Raw genomic sequence first — 13,815 nt, 5'->3', positions numbered from 1 at the left:
AAAATAAAACATCTATTAAAATTTAAATAATGAAATTAAATAAAATATAAACAAAATTTTAAAATAAAACATCAATAAAATATCTATAAAAAAAATTAAATAAATAAAACAAAAATAAAAATTAAATACTAGAGGGCAAAAATATAATTTCATTGGCTAATCCCAAGGGATAAGTTATCCCATGATTTCTATCCTCCCCAATGGGATAAGATAGTCCCACAAATATGGGACTAATAGTCCGCAAAACTTTTGAAACAAACAATGGACTATTAGTCCGGTGGGACTAATAGTCCAATCCCACCCCCTAATCCTTCAAAACAAACACACCCAAAGTGATATAAGTCGTAAACTATAGGGATTGTTAATGTAATTCGCTCGAGAATATAACTCTGTGTATTTCAATGAATGAATATGAGTGAATACAAAACACTCTTATATAGGAGAAGGAGAAGGAGAAGCGAAGTATGGTAAAACACAATATAGAAGGAGAAACCAAGTATGGTAAGTAATGCACAATATGGTAATATAGATATATACAGTTAACAACCCCCTTAAGCTCAAGCTGGTAATGTAGATATCAACTTGGACTCGGAAAGTAAGTTAGAAATGCGTCTTAGAGGATAAGCCTCGGTGAAGATATCGGTTGTCTGATCGGCAGAGATAACAAAGATAAAGACAAATAGTGCCACTAGTAACATGTTCCCGTATGAAGTGACAATTAATCTCAATATATTTAGTGCGATCAAGGACGACATCATTATGTGCAATTTGAATAGCACTCTGATTGTCACAATAAAGGTTAGTGGCAGTAGGATGAGAAACTCCCATATCAGAAAAAATCCAATGAAGCCACACAAGCTCTTGAGTAGTGTCAACAAGAGCACGATACTCAGCCTCAGTACTAGAACAAGCAATAAAAGTTTGCTTCTCGTTATGCCAGATAATGAGAGAGTTATCCAAGAAGAAGCAGAACGACAGTCAGTAGGATATCCAGCCCAATCTGCTTCAGAAAAGGCTTGTAGTTGTAGAGAAGAGTGTGTTGAGTAGTAAAGATCATGAAACATAGTGCCTTTAAGATAGCGCAAAATGCGAACCAGAGCATCATAGTGTAGAGAGTGATGAGCAGCTATGAACTGACTGATAATGTGAACAACATAGGCAATATTTGAATGAGTAATCATGAGATAGACAAAACTACCAATTAGCTGACGATATAAAGTAGCATCAAATAACATGTGACCATCAAGAGGTGTGAGATGAATCTAAGGATCAACTGGGGTAGGCACAATCTTGCAATCGGTAAAACCAGCACGAGCTAAGAGATCAGATGTATACTTGGCTTGGGTGAGAAAGTAACCAGAAGGATCTTGAGAAATTTCTAAGCCGAGGAAGTAGCTAAATAGACCCAAATCTTTCATCTCAAACTGGCGACTGAGGAGCTGTTTGAGACTAGAGATATTCACTGTGTCCTCCCCAGTAATGATTATATCATCCATCTACATAGAGAAGAAGAAGAATAATACCACACTCTGTCTTGCATACAAACAAAGCAGAATCATGGGCACCGAGGGAGAAGCCAAAGTCACGAATTGTAGAACTAAACTTGGCAAATCAAACACGATGAGCTTGTTTCAAACCATACAAAGCGCGATAAAGTTTGCAAACTTTAGTGGACGGAATTGAGGAAACAGAAGGATGTTGCATATAAACTTCCTCAGTGAGATCACCATTGAGAAAAACGTTATTGACATCCATCTGACAAAGACTTCAATGACGAGCAGTAGCAATGGCAAGGAGGTTGCGAACTGAAGTAAGAGGAGTAACAGGGGCAAATGTTTCCTCATAATCAATCCCCTATTCTTGAGTAAACTCTCAGGCAACAAGTCGAGCTTTGTAACGCTCAATGGAACCGTCAGAACCAATTTGCAATTGACAACACTATTTCCAAGTGGAAGGTCAACTACATCCTAGGTATGAGTTTCATCAAAAGCCTGCAGTTCATTAGTCATAACTTGCCGCCAAAGAGGTTTAGAGCAAGCCTCTTGATAAGAAGTAGGTTCATGAGAAGAAAAAGCAGTAGAACCAACAATAAACTCATGAAGAAGTACAGAAGGTTGTGTTACCCGAGTAGAATGACGAAGAGGTACCTCTGGTTTAGAAGATGATGGAGTAGAATCAAAGGATGCATAAGGCTCATTATGAGAGGGAATGAAGACAGGACTAAAAGGTGGAGCAGGAGTAGGAATAGGAGCAGGAGCAGGCTTAGGATTAGAGAGTGAAGCAGCAGGACCAGGAGGTGAAGCAGAATCCTTAGGATAGATCGGAGTCATCATGTCGAAAATAGGGTTTGTATCAAGCTCATTAAACAGAAGAGAAGGATCTGTAAATAATGGTGTAGTAGGAAGAGTGAACAAATGAAACTTAGACAGAGAAGAGAATTGTGTTCCCAAAATAGCACATGATGAGAGACACAGAGACGACAAGAAAGATGATTCCAACAACGATAACCTTTATGTTCAATCTCATACTCTGAGAAGTAACACAAACGGGATGCGAAGTTCTAATTTAGTGCGCTTATGAGGTTAAAGAAGAGCAAAACAAGCACATCCAAACACATAAAAACTAGTATAGGCAGAAGTGTGCCATACAGATGCTCATATGGGGTTTGATTGTTGATGGTAAGAGAAAGGACACGGTTGATAGTATAGACGGCTGTGAGAGCAGTTTCCTCTAAAAAATGTTCAAGACAAGAAGAAGATATTAAAAAAGCACGAACAGTGTCTAAGATATGGCGATGTTTGCACTCAGCACGACCATTTTGTTGGGAGGTACTAGGACAAGAATATTGAGAAAATGTACCATTTTGACGAAGGAATCTCAAAAAATGAGTTTCTTTATATTCTTGGGCATTATCAGCACAAAAAATTTTGATGGTGGAAAAAAACTAAGTTTTGACCATTTGTGAAAAATCATAGTATAGTTGGTGTAACTCAAAACAAAATTTCATAAGAAATAATCAAGTAAAATGAGTGAAATAATCAACAAATATGGCAAAGTATTTAGATCCCCCCATAGTGGTATTAGGTAAAGGCCCCCAAACATCAGAGTGTATGAGATTAAAATGTGCATGAGACATAGAGGTACTAGTATGAAATGGTAAAACAGGTTGTTTGGCAAGTTAACAAGACAAACAGTCTACTTTATCATTTGGAACATGACCTAATTGACCACTTGAAACTAGAGATCGTAAACGACTAAAAGACACGTGACCTAATCGAGAATGTCATAAAGCAAGAGAGGAACTAGTAGTAGCAAGAGCAACAGTCTGGATAGGAGAAGTATTGTATGATGGAATACGCAGAAGATGAGCTCGTACAGACGACCATGTCTACGACCTATCCCAAGAGTCTGTCTTGTCTTTGGATTCTGCACAACACAATTAGTTGGAGAAAATAAAACAGTGAGGCCAATTTCACATAGTTGATTAATAGAGATAGGATTAAATGTAAGGTTGGGGATCAAATAAGTGTGAGGGTGAAAGATATTAGAAGTGGAGATATGACTAACATGCATTTAAGAGCCATTAACAGTGTGAATAACTGGTAAATCAGAAAAAGATGTAATGGAAGAAAAAAAAGTGTAGGGTCAGAAGTCATATGATTGCAACAAGCTGAGTCAAAATACTAAGAAAAGGTACCTGGAGTGACTGAGAGAGCAGTAGAGGGTGTACCAAAGGTAGAGGTAGAGGTAAAAGTTGAAAGAACCTTTTTCATAATGGCTTCAATATCATGAAAAGTGTAGGTTAGTGAAGGTGTAGAAGAACGATTTGGAGAATGTTGAGTATGTGACTGGCTGTGAGTAGCAGTTGAGGCGAAGTAAGCCGAAGTGTGATACCAACTATGAGTCGTAGATGGTTTAGAAGAACCACTGTGCTGAGAAGAGTTGTTTGAACGATTCATGGAGTGAGCAAAATATGACTCACAAAGAGGGTCTAGTGGTGTCGGAGAAAAACTAGGTAAAACTAAGTACACCAGTGAATCCCGAAAGGTCAAAAATAGTCAAGAATTGGACCAAACAATCAAAATAGGCCAAAATTGGATAAAAAATAGCCAAAATAAGAAATAGTGCCAAATAGGGGGATATGACTGGCGTTAGCAGCAAGAGAGCTGACGTCCCCATAGAGGGCGTAGCATACGTTAGCAATAGACGAACTCTGTGCATAGGAGATATGATGACGTTAAGCTGAAAATAGTCAACTTGGCTTAGCTTGGAGCGAAGGGCCGGCTGACGAAGCAGTGGCTAAAGGCTGACGTCAACACAGAGAGGCTGGTGTCAGCAAGAAACTGAGGCGCGCGTGCAAGCGTGTGTAAGAGTGGCGACGAAAGGATGCGATGTGCGGTAATGCAGGTAGCTCATGAGGGTGCGTGACAGGTCTATTGGAGATGATTTTGGTGGCGTTAGAATCTTCTGGAAATTCTAAGTAGGTTGATGGTAGTTTCGGAGAAAAATAGTGAGAAAAAAATAGTGACCTTGGTACCAGAAAAGATATTTTGTATTCTAGTGATGAGCAGAGAAAAAAAAAATTATAGCTCTAATGCCATGTTATGAGAACAAAGAGAAACTGAGAGAGAGAGAGAGAGAGAGAGAGAGAGAGAGAGAGAGAGAATATATAACTCTGAATATTTCAATGAATGACTATAAGTGAATAAAAGACTTTTTTATATAGGAGAAGGAGAAGCTAAGTATGGTAAAATACAATATGGAATGAGAAACTAAGGCCTGGTTTGGGGTCTTTGAAAAAAGACAAAAAGTTAAAAAGTTCCAAAAAAAGTAAAAAAATTATTACTATTCACCAAAAAAAATATTAAAAAATTAATTTAACACATAATGACATTTCAAACAACTCTGCTGTACAACAGACAGAGGTCACTTTTTGGAAAAATTGCACGGTTTTAGGTGTACAAATAACACGGTGTTGTTCGGCTCGTAAGGGCCCATCACGGGTCCCATTTTGATAATCTGAACCGTCAATGTGTAGAACTCGTCGAGTACTACATGTCTGTAAAAAATCACGTTGATCGGATATCTGTAAATATATGATCAACTCAGTTAAAATTTATAAAATGGATGGTGTCATAGTTAACGGTTGAAAACAAACTAATCCGATCAGATACCTATTGATATCCGATCAACGTGATTTTTTACAAGAATATAATACTCGACGATTTTTACATATTCAACAGTTTTGATTAGCGAAACGGGACCCGTGGTGGGCCCCCACGGGCCGAATAGCACCCCAATTCAATGCGCAAAATGCAGGGAATCATCTCCCAAACAACACACTGCGGATGCTGTCCTTCATTTCAGCCTATTGGAGAGCCTACTCCATCCAATCTTCTCATATACACTAATTTATTTTATACAATTTTTTAATACACATTTTTTTCATAAAAAGTCAAAAAATTATCCCAAACAACCATCTTTTTTTCCTCAACTTTTTAGTCTAAAAAGACAAAAAGTTCACTTATTTAGAATATTCCAAACAACCCCTAAGTATAGTAAAACACAATATGATAATACACAATATAGTAATATAGCTATATACCACTAACAAATGTATTTTTTCCCCTCTTCATGTCATTAAGGTATCATTTAGAATAAACTTTTAAGCATCTTTTTAATGGATTTTTTTAGGGCAAATTACATATACACCCCTCGAGGTTTGGTTAAATTACAAATACCCCCTGAGGTTTGAGAAATTACGAATTCCCCCCTGAATGCTATATTTACATAAGAAATTAGGGGGTAATTTGTTATGAAATATAAACCTCAGGGGGTAAATTGTTATGAAAATACAAACCTCAGGGGGCGGGATGTAATTTCTGAAACCTCAGGGGATATCTGTAATTTTACCAAACCTCGAGGGGTGTATATGTAATTTGCCCATTTTTTTAATTATTTGGTCTAAGTTTTCACCTAGATTTTGTTTCTTAATAATTTTCTCTATTTCAAATTTTATCCTATCATGATTTTTACTGAGAAGAATTGCAAAATGTAAACATTATTGGGATTGACTTATTTGCAATTTCTGCAACACAGCCCAATTAATATTTTCAACATAATCTTTTCATTCAAGCTAAGTTGGCCAACGTTAATGAAAGATCAAACAAGCACACATGCCAAGACTTTACATAAATGCATGTGGTATGATTGTTTCATCATGATTTTATGCCAAATCTTGATTCATTTCATACTTATGAAGATTTAAAACCCACCCATTTCTCTAACCGTTTGGCTAAGGAGATTCTTAAATCTACTCAAAACACAAGTCATTTTTGGTTAAAAGTTAAAAGTCAATTTTTTTAATTTTTAATCTTTTTTTAGTCACATTACTTTTATATATTTTTTTTTGAAAATAAGTTAGAAACAGTCAAAAAAATAATTTTTAACCTACTTCCTGAAACAATCCACAATCTTAAAAATAGATAGCTTAACAGGAAAAAGTATATATTGAATGAATTGTAAACTCATTTTACATTTAAGTTTCACTCCTATTGATAAAGAGTAATTATTCATGAATCTTTGTTTACAAACAACGAAGAATTATCTCAAAACTTGTCACCAATTGTACATTGTCGTTGTGTGTGTGTGTGTGTTTTTTTTTAAGTGGGGATGAGTCTTACTGAACCTATCTATTTTAATGATAATTTCTTTTTCATGACTTGTAGAATTGGTTATTCTATCATCGAATCTATTTAAATTACTCATTCCGTCTCAAAATACTAATTCCTTATTTTATTTTTATTATCTCAAAATATTAGTTCTTTTTAAAAAATTAAGAAATAAAATCATATGAATTTACTATTTTGTTTTTCTTTTAATTCATTAATAATATAAAGGTAACAATTGATATTCCTAGAAAAATATACTATCAAAGGGTAATTTTGAAAAATTAATAGTTTAAAAATATAATAATTGTACTATAAAAAAAAGTTAAATTCTTTAAAAAGAATTATTATTTTGAGAGGAATGAAGTATTCATTTGTGTGTAGATCTTAAACTCACAAAAATTAATAATTTAGATGAATTTATGACATTAGTATGAATCATTATGTTTGGTTTGAGTTTTCTGGATTAAATTTTTTGAAAATTAACTTTTTTGGTTTTCGTATTTTTTTTTGTTTTTAGTGAATATTTTTTAAATTTTAAACATTTTTTTACTTTTTTAGATGCACCTTACTTAGATATATCTAAAAAGTAAAAAAATTGTGAAAAAATATTTTAAAAAATTAATAAATACATAAAAATATAAAAAATGTATTGAATTATTGTATTTTTTTTTATATTTTTGGTATTTAGTGAATTTTTAAAAGATTTTTTTTACAATTTTTTTACTTTTTAGGTGTATTTATGTTAGGTGTGTCTAAAAAGTAAAAAAATTGCTTAAAATATTAAAAAAAATTCAGTAAAAATAAAAAAATACGAAAAATAAAAAAATAAAATTTTTTGAAAAGTAGAAACAACCAAGGTGAATAATTTTCTAAATGACAAGAGAGAGAGAGGGCACAACACAACGGCTCCAACCAAAAAAAAAATAAAAATTTCTTTTAGTAGTAAATAAAAATAAATGAGAAATGTTAGGAATTATGAAAATTTTTTCATGAAAATAATCATGAAAAATTGATGATCCTTAGATTACTTTAATTAGTGTAAGGTGTTTTATTGTAAGTGTACTTTAAAAATCACAAATCTTTCATGATAATTTTTATAAAAGACTTCTCACGATACCGATCATTGTGCCTGTTTGGCAGAAATTATTTACAGCTTATTTCAGCTTTCAGCTTAATTTAAGCTATTTTGATGTGTTTGGTTTAACTTATAGCTTATAACTTATAGCTTTGTGGAAGTTAGAAATCAGCTTATTCTTTGAGTGGGGCAGGAGATACTTTAAGAATAAGTTAGAAATTAGCTTAAGCTGAAAGTTATAAGGTATAAGCTGTTTAGGCACAAGCTATAAGCACTTTCTCACAACTTTTCCGATCAGAGTTATTATTGAAAATAAATTATAGGAGGAAGAAGTAGTGCGGGTGCAAGATTGCACAAAGTCACGTGACAACGACTATTCTCCTCGAAAGAAGAAAGCAAGAGACCAACGTCTGTCAGCAGAGGTGAGAGAACATAAGTGGGGGGTCGGAACGAAAACCTCCACGTGAGAACACAAACCTCTGCAAACACGATCCTTACCTTACACCCCTCGCGTCGCACCTACGTGAGATCATGGCCACTTGGTTTACAATCACGTGCCCCTACTCTTTCCTCCTCAAAAGTATCCATAATATATATATATTAACGGGTAACACACGTAATAATGTGTATATAATTCAGTTAATTAATAATAAATATAAATAATAAAAAATTTAATACCATAATATGTATATTATTTAAGTGATAAGTATATTTTTTTAAGTTCAAAACTTACTTACGCTGTGTATAATATATTTTTTTATACGTGTAATTTAGATAACTAATAATAAAAATAAATAATAAAAAATTTAATATCACAATATATATGTTACTTAAGTGATAAGTATGTTCTTAATAAAAGTTAAAATATTGGGTTCAAAATTTACTTACGCTATATATAATAATATTTTTATTTTAGTACATATAAAATTACCACGTGACATGAAGAGAAGAAGATTTTACTAAATTTAGACTTTCACTTAATAATAATATAGATAGATATAGAAAATTATCTGCAAACACAATTAGAATTTTATATTATGATGTGAAATTAAATTAGCCCACACTTGGATCTTTTTTTTTTTTTTTTTGGTAAATAAAGGTTCCATAGAAAGAGAAGATTAGTACATAGTAGTTTCTTGATATAACATTCCCGCAGCATCATACATAATCGTTTGAGAAATACAAAAAGGTTGGAGGTGTGGAGAAAACATGCAAATCCCCATCCATCATAAGCATCCCATGATTTGCTAGTGCGTTTGCGCTTTTATTTGCTTCCCTAAAGATGTGTTTGATAATTGGTGCTTCGAGGTTGGCCAGGAGGAACCTGCAATCACGAATAATATTGCTAAGTTGGTGTTCATCATTGTAGTTATTTCTTATCATATTAACAAGAACCAAAACATCAGATTCAACTTCAATTAGTATGAGTCCTAGCTCAAAAGCTAATTTTAAGTCATCTCGAGAGCCCATAGTTCAGCGGTTAGGCTGGAAGTTTTGCCTAAATATCTGCAAAAACCCGAGACCCAATTTCCATGATTATCCCGAATGAGAATGTAACAGCCCCGACCTCTGATTTATGTTATTTCATGGTTAAAAGAGCCTAATCAGTAATTAAGGTGAAATTCTGAATTTATTGCATGTGTGTGATGCCTTAATGTGCTTATATATATCTATCGTAGAAATATCTATTTCCATTTCTGTTTCGTTCTACAAATTGAAGGCCTTATTAGCATCCAACCACGAAATTAACTTGACTTATGTGTTATTTGGAATTTTTAAGAATTTATGGTGGGTTCAATTAAAAGTTGATTCGGAACGAATTAAATTAGTCTAATTAATGCTCATTTGGTTAAAATAAGCCAAGGTTAATTAAGCTTCATTAAACAAGCCTAAATAAGGCTTATATGAGTCAAGCCACTTAACTACACACTCTCATTTTTCCTCATTTTGAGACTCCAAACGTGTGAGAGAGAGATCAACAAGGGAATGAGGAGAATTGCTAGGATTGTTGGGTATTGAAGAGAATTTTGAAGTTTAATCCTCTACACTTGTGAAATCAAAGTTTAAGATAAAAGTTCAAGCCTTTAGTCTTGCCTTTGAATTGGTGAGTTCATGAATACAAGAGAATTAAGTTGAAATTGGGTTAGAATTAAAGAGAAATGAACCATATTATGCATGCATGCTCATTTCATCATAATTTGAAATTGTTTTCAAAGAATTTCCTCTTGCATGTCCTCATTTTGACCTTGGTTTGAGAATTCAGCATATTTTTAAATTAGACACCTCATTGGACCATGTTTTGGAAGCTTGGAATTCACACCTTTACATGCATGATGTATATAGTTATGTTTTCAAAGAATTGGGTTTGGTTTTGCATACATCACATGCTTTTGAACCTTGATTTTGTGAAATTGATTTTGAATTCACCATGTTTTCCAAGTTTACAAGAGTTTCCGCAAGCTTTTGGCTCAAGAAACCATAATTTGCAACTTTGGGGTTGAATTTGAAGCTTGGAAGCAAATCTGGAAATTCCAGAATTCTGCTTCCACGCTTGAGCGACCACCTTCATTTTTACACTTCTGCTCGAGCGACTAAAAGTTGGCTCGAGTGTAAAATGCATGCTCCTAGAAGTTTGCGTATTTTGCAGACCGCTCAAGCGATGAAAGTTGCGCTCGAGCGAGGGTATGAGACTCATGCTTGAGCGAGCATCGAGCGGAAAAAATCAAGTAACCAGCACTTTTGCAAAAGTTTACAGATCGCTCGAGCGACAGAAGTTGAGCTCAAGCGATTACTCACATTTTGCAAGTCCGCTCGAGCGAAGGAAGTTGTGCTCGAGCAAGGACCTTATTTTCAACAAGTTTTGTTAAGTGTTTTCAAGCGCATTTTAATATCCTCATTGTATCCTAGGCATTTCAAGGCCAAGATTAAGATACAATAATGGGGATAAGAAGTAGAAACACACCAAGACAAGAAAGAACCAAGTTAATGATTTTGGGTGTGTAATTTAGTATGTCTTAATTCTGTATCTGTGTAGGTCACGCGCCACAAGATATCTAAATTGCCTACTCTGTCCGTTTACTTGGAGCCATTCGTTATCTGTGAGTAATAACTTAGGAAAGCTATGTTCAAGTTAAATTATTTTCTGTAGGTGGAACAAGAGCTGTTTTACGGAATGTTATGTTTTGTACAATGAATGATTGTCCAATTCTGACAAATATTTGTGACATTAAATCTGTGATTCAAGTATGCTATCTGTATCCGAATCGGAGGTTCCTTATAGAACTAACAAGTTATCTGTACTCGACTGGAGGTTCATTTATGGAACTGTCAAGTTATCCGTTCCCAGTCCGGAGGTTCCTTATGGAACTAACAAGTTATCCATATCCGGCCGGAGGTTCCTTATGGAACTGACAAGTATGACCTTTGATGTTCTGTATGAGATCTATTAGCGCTAACAGATAAGCCATGTAAGATTAAGCATGAACTCTAATTTCTGTATATGCTCAAAACAAGAATACGAATGTGAATTTGTTTCGATATGAACTATGGTTTCTGAATTAGTTATGGGACATCATTCATATAACCCTTTACTCTGTTATTATTCACTGGGCTCCCGCTCACTATTTATTTATATAGATAAGTAAGCAGGCTTGTGACCAGGCTTAAGATGTTGCCTGAAGGATTTCGTGTTTGTCAGCCACCTTTGCGCCTCCTGAGGAGGTTCCGGACTAAGTCAAGTCTCGTGGCCATGTTTTTTTGAATGTTTAAGACTTTGTTTCTTTTGATTTACGAACAAAATTTCCGTTTATATATACATGGGATGACGTATAACTACTGTATCTTTTGACGTCACACGTATGTTTAAAAATTTTAAAATTGTCTGTCCCATGTATGTTTGCACAGCTCGATGGACTATGTATATTTCTGTATATTGCTTCCGCAGCCCCTAATTATAAGTTTGTCTGTTAAGAGGCCTTCGGTAATTCAAGGATTACTAGCCAGTTACGACGCTAAACCTTTAGGAGCGGGTTTGGGTCGTGATAGAGACCTCCTGTCTTTACATGGTTTTCATTTGCTGAGCCATCAATGTTGAGTTTGAAGCAAAGTCTAGGTGGGTAGGACCACCCACAGGAGATGGTTTTTGTGGAAAGGTGTTTGTGGGCATAAGAAAGGTGATACCAATCAATGGCCTTAGCCATGGTCCACGAAGTTTTGAAGAAGCTCGTGGGGTTAGGCTGGAAGTAGGAAGTGTTGTGGTTTTTCCAAATGGTCCAACATACAAGGGGAAAATGATATGGAGGAGGTGTGTAGCTCAGTTGAGAGGCAGTTGGTTTTGAACTAGTCGGTCAAATGAAGGTTGAAGGAGAGTAATAGATTGGGATGGATTTGGATTGCATCCCAGAATCTCTTTGCTGTTGTGTAGTCTCTCAAAGCATGAAGGCTTGTTTTAGGAAAAGAGTCATAGAGTTGACATACATTATTATTTGTGATCTTTTTGGTATGGAATTGGTCTTTGGTGTTTAAACACTGTTGAAGTGTAAACCAAAGGAAATGGTTCACTCTTGGGCTAGTAGGGGCCTGCCAAACCCAAGTCCAGTTAGTGAATGGGGGGGTGGTTGTGTAGGTCTTGGATAGAAAGTAAGTCGATTTGCTGCTAAAGACATCGTCAGGGGAGTGGCTCCAAGTGATTCTATCATCTTCTAATACGAACCATCTGGGGGTGATGGTTTGAATTTGACATAGGATGTTCGTAGGAATGGGGATGAAGAGTTTGTTAAAGTCCCAATTGTTAGAAATTCAATAGTCTCGAATAGTGAGTTTATCTTCCTCGAGGAAGAATGGTCCTTCCACTAAATTTCGCAAGGCGCGAGACTAGTCCAGTTTTGGAACCAAAAGCTTGCATTAGCGCCACTTTTGATAAGAATTTTCGTTCATTTGTTGAAGAGATCCCTTCCTTTTAAGATACTTTTCCAAGTGGTGGAGACTCGTCCCACAGAATTGGAGTTGTCATGGTATTTGGCTTTGAGAATTTTGGCCCAAAGGGATTCTTTGTCGTTTTCCAACCGCCAATTCAAGTTAGCCATGCACACTTGGTTTACCAAGAAGGTTTGTTTGATTCCTAGTCTACCTAGTTTCTTGGGTTTGGATATATTCTCCCAATTCACAGCGTGAATTTTCCATGTTTCCATTGTCGAGCCCCAGAGGAAGTCCATATTAAGTTTATCAATAGTTTTGATGGTTTTCTTGGGAAGGAAGCTGCTTTGCATGATGTTGGACCACACTTGGGTATTTACTTATTGCTTCTATAACATTGGATTGATGAACACTATCAAACTCGTTTTTGTGGAAAATGACATCCATGGACCATTTTAAGAGAAATCACAGGTGTTTTGAAGAGAGTTTAATTTTTTTTTGGTTTGTTTGGTTGTATATTTTGAAAGGTTCGGCTTTCATCCAGTCCAATCACGGACTGGAGGGTACTTTGGGCCCATGGCGGTCCACCAGGGGTTCCGTTTTGATAATCTGAACCGTGCAATATGTAAAACTTGTCGAGTAGCATATGCTTGTAAAAAATCACATTGATCGAATATCGATAGCTATGTGATCAAATTAGTTTTGTATGGGAAAAAAAATGGATGGTGAAAAATAAATAGCTTACAAAAATCTGATTTGATCACATAACTATCAATATTCAATCAACGTGATTTTTTAGAGGCATATGGTACTCGATGAGTTCTACATATTGAATGGTTTGGATTATCAAAACGAGACTCGTGGTGGGTTCATACGGGTCCAACAGTACCTTCCAGTCTGATCACGGATTGGAGGGAAAGAATTCCGTTTTGAAAATAGTTTGGGAGTTTAAGATGATTTGATATTTTGTTGTAGTTATGTGTGTGAAAAAAAAATAATTGAGGAGAGAGGAGAGAGAAAAAGTGATTGATTGATGTGTATTTTGAAAAAAAATTCAAAAATTTTGAACCAAACAAAAAATTTTGTTTAAAAATTGTATCTTGAGATACAAACCAAACAAGCTTATGTTTTTTTTTTTTTTTTTTTTTTAACATA

The sequence above is a fragment of the Camellia sinensis genome, chromosome 3, assembly GCF_055761805.1.
Source record: "Camellia sinensis isolate YWXY chromosome 3, ASM5576180v1, whole genome shotgun sequence".
In the NCBI taxonomy this organism is placed as follows: domain Eukaryota; kingdom Viridiplantae; phylum Streptophyta; class Magnoliopsida; order Ericales; family Theaceae; genus Camellia; species Camellia sinensis.
The sequence above is the reverse complement of the archived record's forward strand: the minus strand, read 5'-3'. Positions refer to the sequence as shown.